General features: G+C 39.0%; 1 long non-coding RNA gene across 8 annotated transcripts in view; it reads right to left on the bottom strand.

The window, feature by feature from the left end:
• LOC140506113 (uncharacterized) overlaps window positions 1–7,339 on the bottom strand; it is a 319,922-nt gene that overhangs the window by 125,873 nt on the left and 186,710 nt on the right. For all 8 annotated transcript variants that reach the window (XR_011967780.1, XR_011967781.1, XR_011967775.1 and 5 more), the window contains one exon: window positions 2,977–3,057. This is a non-coding gene — a long non-coding RNA (uncharacterized lncRNA). The remainder of the gene's footprint in view (window positions 1–2,976; window positions 3,058–7,339) is intronic.

The raw sequence follows: 7,339 nt of genomic DNA, 5'->3' as shown, positions 1-7,339 counted from the left end.
GAATGGCACCACCATTCACCAAATCCCTATGTTTGAAAATATGGTATTAGCTTCTACTCTTCCATTATTTTTCTCATAGCCAACTAAGAACTGAATCCTAAGGAGTCTACTGACACAGGGTTTCTCATAGCTACTTTTTCTCTCTTCTCATTGCCATCATTCTAGCACAAGCTCTCAGTATCATCACTATAGTCTCCCAAGAGGTCTGAATGTCTTCATTGCTCCCTACCCTCACTCCCATACAACCTTCATACTGACTACTAGATGAATCTTCTTTAGCACAGTTCTGATCTTGCAGCTCCTGTGTTCAAAAGCTCCCAATAGCTTCCCAATACCTATCAACTAAATGTCAAACTCTTGAGACTTACATACAATGTCTTCTACACACTATTGGTTGGATTCATATGGATATCATCCAAGCAGGGTCTTTCAAATCCATTATTAGACCTTAGCTGTTTCAGGGGATCCACTAGAGGTAAAGTACCTAGTATTATTAGTAGAGCATGTTTTCCTTGCCACCCCCAGTACCAGAAGCTGAGTAACTGCCAAAGAGATTCTAAAGTGGAAGAACTCATCAAGACCCCAGTATTGCTTCCAACCTGGCCCCCCATAGGCATCATCCTAAGGAATAACCCCCAAAGAGATGCAAACTGGCAACAGCTTCTGCCTCCTTCTCAGTCCAAGCAACTAAGGATTGAGAAAATAAAATTCTTGCCACCAAAATTCTTGGCACTGTCAAATGTTTAACATCAGAAACAGATATATCAGCAGTAGAACTGACCTTAAGGAATATGTTTTACAAACTGTTTTACTGCTACACACTAAAAACCAAAGGACCTTTCCATCTGACTTAAAGATGAAGTCTCCTATATGTGCTGCCTCTGCCATTAGAATGTGAGTTATTTGAGAAAGAGAAAGGAATATGCATTTATTAAACACCTTTGTGCCAGACAGCACTTTACAATTATTATCTCATTTGTTCTTCACAACAACTCTGGGAGGTAGGTGCAGTTATTGTCCCCATTTTACAGTTAAGGAAACTGAGGCAGGCAGAGGTAAAGCAATTTGTCCAGGGTCATAGAGTAAGGAAGTGACCAAGAATGGATTTGAACTCAGTTATTCTTGACTCTCAGCTCAGTGCTCTGTCCATTGTGTTCTATTCTTACCCCTAGTGCTTAGTGGAGCACTTTGTATATAGGAAGTACTTAATAAATACTGTTTCATTCATTCATTATTAATTACTGATCTGGCTTGGTTACAGAAGGATGAGAGCTATACCATAAATTACAAATGGCAGGCTAGTAGAAAGTTTGGTGACTATCTCCAAATCCATTCCAAGGCTACCCTATATTTCTCGTCTTATAAAACATTCCTCCAAATACCTTAATCACCAGCCAAACTGGTCAATTCTGTTGTCTGCTCTATGTTTCTTTTTAAGTTTTTGTACCTTAGCTCAGGCTGTTCCTTATGCCTGAAATTCCTTCCCCCTCTTAGGTCTAGCCCCCACTCCATAGAATTCCTAATCACCTTTAAAAGACATTTGATTCCAAAGTCATTTCCTTCAGGAAACTCCCCTGATCCGATTAAGTTAGTCATGACCTTTTCTGAATCAGAACTCACATAGAACTTTGCATCCCTTCTGGTTCATTTATCTTGTATTATTTTGCATTGTAGTTATTTGTGTATGTCAGATATCCCTTACTATATCAAAAATATGTATTCTCTAAAATTTGTATCATCTCTGTTCCATGGTGCTCAACAAACAGTAAGAACTTAATAAATGTTTGCTGACTTAAATGTAGATGAACTGAACTATTTCAATCACTGAGTAACTGTTCCCTTTTCTACTTCTCAGTCAGTTATTAGTGCCCCCACGCTTGATTTCCAACACTTACAGAGAGGCACCTGAAAAGACCATGGGACTTGGAGCTAAAGAAAACTAAGTACTACAGTCAATGGAACCAGAGACATGGAGTCAGGGAGACCTGAGTGCAAATCTAGCTTCAGATATTTACTAGCTATGTGACCCTGGAGAAGTCTTTTAATCTCTGTCTGTCTCAGTTTCATCTGTAAAATGGGGATAATAATAGCACCAAGTACCCAGGCTACTGTGTGAATGAATAAGACAATATTTGTAAAGCACTTGGCAAACCTCTGAGTCCTATATAAATGTTAGTTATTATTATCAACATTATTGTCACCATCATCATCATTATTAGTTACAAAGTTTCTGGTCTAACTCCTCATTTTATAGATAAAAAATGAGGCCTAGACATGCCCAAGGAATTACAAATCTGGCCTTCTTTCCTCTACATCACACTATTTCTATTACTTGCTGTGTAACAATTTAGGCTCCCCTCTATTTTACATTCTTTCCTTCTCCCCTTAAAGCAGCCAGAAGAAACAGGAATGGCAGCCTTTGAAACAGACTTAGTAGACATACTGGGTTTTCTATTAAGGTTCTTGGTATAGTTGTAATTTCCTTTTTTTAAAAAAAAAATTTTCCCATTACATGTAAATTTTTTTAACATTCACCTTTTTAAAAAAAAATGTTAATTGCCAACTCATTTCCTTTTTCAATAGGAAGATCTACAAGGGAAGGAATTGTGTCCTATTTAAGCCATCACTGCCTCTTCCATAGTGCCCTACACTTAGCAGATGTTCAATAACTGTTTGTTGAACTAAATCAAGTGGAACTAGAAAGGCTGCTGACCCTTGTGCTGGAACAACACTGCTAAGCATTTAATAAGATGTCATTTGTACTTCATCTCGCTTCTCCTGTGTATTTATTTACTCAGTAAAAATAGTTAAGTGTTTAATTTGATATATTCACATTTGTTAAGTCACTTTAAAATAGTAGGGATATGATTTACTTTTCATTTAAATGTTGTTTAATTGCCTTGACTACCTTGCTTTGCAATCTGCTAAATCCATATTTAATTTCAGTGTGGTGAGTGGGGATGTGGTGACATTTACCTGTACTCATTTCACTGGGGCTCTTTCAACTTCCTTCTCTTTTGGAGGAAACTTGGAATATTCGTCTGGTCTAATCTGGACCTGCCAAAAAGAAAATTCGTTCCCATTAGCTATTTCAGTAGGGTCACCAAAACAACATACCTTCTTGTTAAAGATCTGGCAGATGCAACAGGCATTTATGGAGGGCCCTACTATGCATCCAGCACGGTGTTCTTTTTACATCAGTATCTTGACAACTTCTATTTTAAAAGAATGAAAATGTTATCCACTAATATTCTTGGGATAGCTCCTCCTCACTGAGCTTAGATTCACTCCTAGTTTTCCAAAGTGCAAAGGTGCTAGTCAGTGATCATTGCCCTTCAACAATTAAGAATCTGTAATATGCGGAACAGGATCTTAGATGCAGATGAGTTCTTACCCTAGGGGAGCTTGTATTCCAGTAAGGAAACGACACAGACGACTCTAACAGACAATATTACATGATATCACATTAAAGGGGTGCAAAACAAAGTATTCTGTGAGGCATAAAGGACAGAGCCATATCTAGGTGTGACACCTGGCTGACAGGGCCTTGTCCCAGGAGGCTACTATTTATAGGGTGCAAAAATTTAAACCAAGTGAACTGTTGTTACTCATTCTACAGTGTTCTTCCTTTCTCCTCCCCTGGTCACAATATGAAGACTCCATGGATCTAATGTCTGGGGACTTCTTCTCTTCTTACCTATTGATTTGTCTATTATAAGCTTTGATAAGTGTTCCAAGGACTAGGTGTCAAAACTGTTAGTTATTACTCTGCAAAGAGGGAAGTTATTACTAACTGGGGGTTGGGAAGGCATCATATGATCTCAGAGTTGGAAGGAATTTCACCAGCCACCTAATCTTTATCATACCTCAAAAACCTCTACACCAACTCCCAGGAGTGAACTTTGCATATAGACCTTCAGCGAGGGGAAACTTATTACCCTTTGAAGCAGGCCATTACACTTTTAACTCTAATTACTGAAGTTTCCCTTACATCCATGCTGAATGTGTCTCTTTCCAACCTTTATCCACTGTTCTTTGTTGTTCTTGGAGGAGTTATTCCTGGGCTTTAAAGGCTAACTAGGAAGTGAGCAGACAAAGGAGGGAGAGGACATACTAGGCACAGGGAAAAGTCTGAGAAAGGCAGGAAGGGAGGAAAGCACAGGGTGAGATCAGGGGATAGAGAGTGACCCACTTTAACTATAGGATAGGGTGCACAGAGGGCAGTACCATAATTTAAAAGTCAAAAGACAGGCATTTTCAGATTGCGGAAAGTCCTAAATGCCAGACAAAGAAGTTTGAATTCTACTTAGTACACAATAGGGAGCTACTGAAGATTTTTGAGGAGTAACATGACTAAATGTATGAATAGGGAAGATCAATTAATAGTGGTATGAATAATGGATTTGAGGACATAGAGAACGGAGGCAAGAAGACTGGTCAGGAGACTATTGCAATACTTCAGGTATGCAAGAATAAGGGTCTATATTCTGTATTGAGTCATGCCTACCAATGGAAACCATAGAATATTTTTCTTTCTCAGGGGACTCTTAACAAGAAGATCTTTTTGGGGTGTGGGAGCGAGGGGGTTGATTAACTTTGCAAAGGATGTCTGAGAGGCCAGAAATTGACTGACTGACCTTTTTCAGGAGTCATTTCCATTTACTGACTATAACTACATGATGCCAAAATTCCATGATTCTCTCCTCCCAAAATGATGTAATATAAATATTGCCTATTAAATGCTAATTTATAGATTATTCTGTGGACCTTCTCTGAATGATCCTCTTTACCACAAACCTGCCTTAAATTGGCCTCTTGAGGGTATGTGCTCTCCAATTGAAAGTGCTTCTATTTTTAATCTCCCCAATTCTCATCTAGTACAGATGGTTATAGAGCTTGGGGAGAGGAGTATAACACTACCAATTACCATGGGGTGGGGGGAGGATATTTCTACATGCCTAGAATGTAAAACTGGGTAGCCTGGTGGAAAATGAACCCAACAGTTTTCATGGGAAAAGTGGTCTCTTTGCTCATCACACTTCCTGAGCCCCAGCAGGGATTCTGTGAACAGATGAGTTTGAAATTACAAGCCAAGCCTGCGCCTCACACAAGCCTCTGGTTCCAACCTCAGAAGGATCATATTCTTGAGCCACAGTTGCTTTCTTGATTTCGTCATGGATAGCACACCCACTAGGAGGTCCCCATCTGAGCCCGGGCAAAAAAATTTTTTTCCAATGTGCATAAATTAGCACCAAATGTCTGTGTGTTGGAAAAATGCCAGAATTACTCCACCCCCTCCCACAATGAAGGAATAGGGATGATAACTGACCACTCCCCACTACCTCATGCACCCCTGACAAAGTAATAAGGAAGTAATGAAATAGACATGTACGCAACACTGAGAGGAACCAGTGTTGAAAGAAATATCCATGTTCTATTTCTCTGTCTCTGTCTCTCTGTCTCTCTGTCTCTGTCTCTCTGTCTCTCTCTCTCTCTCTCTCTCTCTCTCTCTCTCTCTCTCTCTCTCTCTCTCTCTCTCTCTCTCTCCTCACTACTCCCTGCCTTCCATAATCCATACCCAACATACACCATCCAAGTGAAGGAAGTCCTGTACTTCTAGGTAAACCTCTGACTCTCAGTTAACTCTCTCTTTAGGATATGATCATTAATTTCTCAATTAACAGGGGCAGCTAAGTGGTGCAATGGATAGAGTGTCAGGCCTGGAGTCAGAAAGATTCAGCTTTTGGAGTTCAGATCTAGCCTCAGACACTCATTAGTTGTGTGACCCTGAGCAAGTCACTGAACCCTGTTTGCCTCAGTTTCCTCATCTGTAAAATGAACAGGAGAAGGAAACGGTAAACCACTCTAGTAGCTCTGCCAAGAGAACCCCAAATGAGGTCACAAAGAGTCAGACACAACTGAAAGATGACTGAACAAACAACAATTTGTCAAATCTAAACTTGTCTAGCTTTCTAAATGTTTTAACACCTCTCCCCCTCACTCCTTCTTCTGTAAGTTTTCAGAAACTCTCTATGCTTCCCCAAATTTCAGGGTTGAAAGGCATACTGGGAAATGGCTAAGCTCAAAGGCATTCCAAGAACCAGAATGGTGGATCTAAGTGAGAACTTAGAGATTATCTGTTGAGAAACTGGTTGGACAAGACAACCTCTGAGGTCCCCTCTAACTCCAAAAGTCTGTGCAAATACTCCCTGTGAAAATGAAGTAGGTGGTTTTCTCTTCTGTTTTTTTAATGATGGTAAAACCCAATTAGTAGAAGTGTTTATTTCTCAAGCATATTTCAGATTTGATGATCTTCCTTCTAACTCAAACTCTTCACTGGTAAAAACCAACCATTTTGTAAATAAGGAAACTGAGGCTCAGTTCAAATGGATTCACTTGAGTTTATGCTATGTAAGAATCAACTGAAGGAACTGTTGGGAACTTAGCCTGGAGAAGAGACAACTCAGTGAAGATAATAGTTGTCTCCAAATACTTGAAAGGCTGTCTTGCAGAAGAGGGGTTAGATATTTTCCTCCTTGGCTCTGCTTGGCAGAATGAGGAACAGTGGATAGATGAAGCAAAAATTCAAATTTCGGATTGATTTCAGGAAAATCTTCCTAACAATTAGAGCTACCCCAAAGTGGAACAGATTGCTTTGACCAACAGTGGTCTCATCCTTATTGGAGGTCTTCAAGCAAAAACTAGGTATGTGATGATGGGACTTCTTTTTGGGATATGGATTCAACCAGGTGGGCCCTGAAATAGATACATAGATAAATAAATAAATAGATGATAGATAGATGGATAGATATGATAGAGATAAATGACAGATATATATAGTCAGATAGAAAGACCTAAAACAAAAGATCATAAGTAGACAGATAAATAGATATCGAAAGAAAATGATAGGTAGGCAGACAGATAGACAAATAGGGAGACAAATAGATACAAAAAATAAAGATGGTAGAAAGAAAGAAAGAAAGAAAGAAAGAAAGAAAGAAAGAAAGAAAGAAAGAAAGAAAGAAAGAGAGAGAGAAAGAAAGAAAGAAAGAAAGAAAGAAAGAAAGAAAGAAAAAAAGAAAGAAAGAAAAAAAGAAAGAAAGAAAGAAAGAAAAAAAGAAAGAAAGAAAAATAGTGAGGGAGGAAGGAAGAGAGGGAGAGGGAGGGAGGGAGGGAGGAACATAGATAGATATAAAAAGAAAGATGATAGGTAGGTGGGTAGATATAGATAAATGATGGAGCATTTAGTAAATGCTTATTACATGCAAGACACTGTGCTGAGCACTAGGGATTAAAAAAAAGCAAACAAAACAATCTTTACCCTCACAGAGCATTCTAA

Source organism: Notamacropus eugenii, chromosome 5 (genome assembly GCF_028372415.1).
Source record: "Notamacropus eugenii isolate mMacEug1 chromosome 5, mMacEug1.pri_v2, whole genome shotgun sequence".
In the NCBI taxonomy this organism is placed as follows: domain Eukaryota; kingdom Metazoa; phylum Chordata; class Mammalia; order Diprotodontia; family Macropodidae; genus Notamacropus; species Notamacropus eugenii.
Note: the sequence above shows the minus strand (reverse complement) of the source record. Positions and strands in the feature narration are given on the sequence as shown.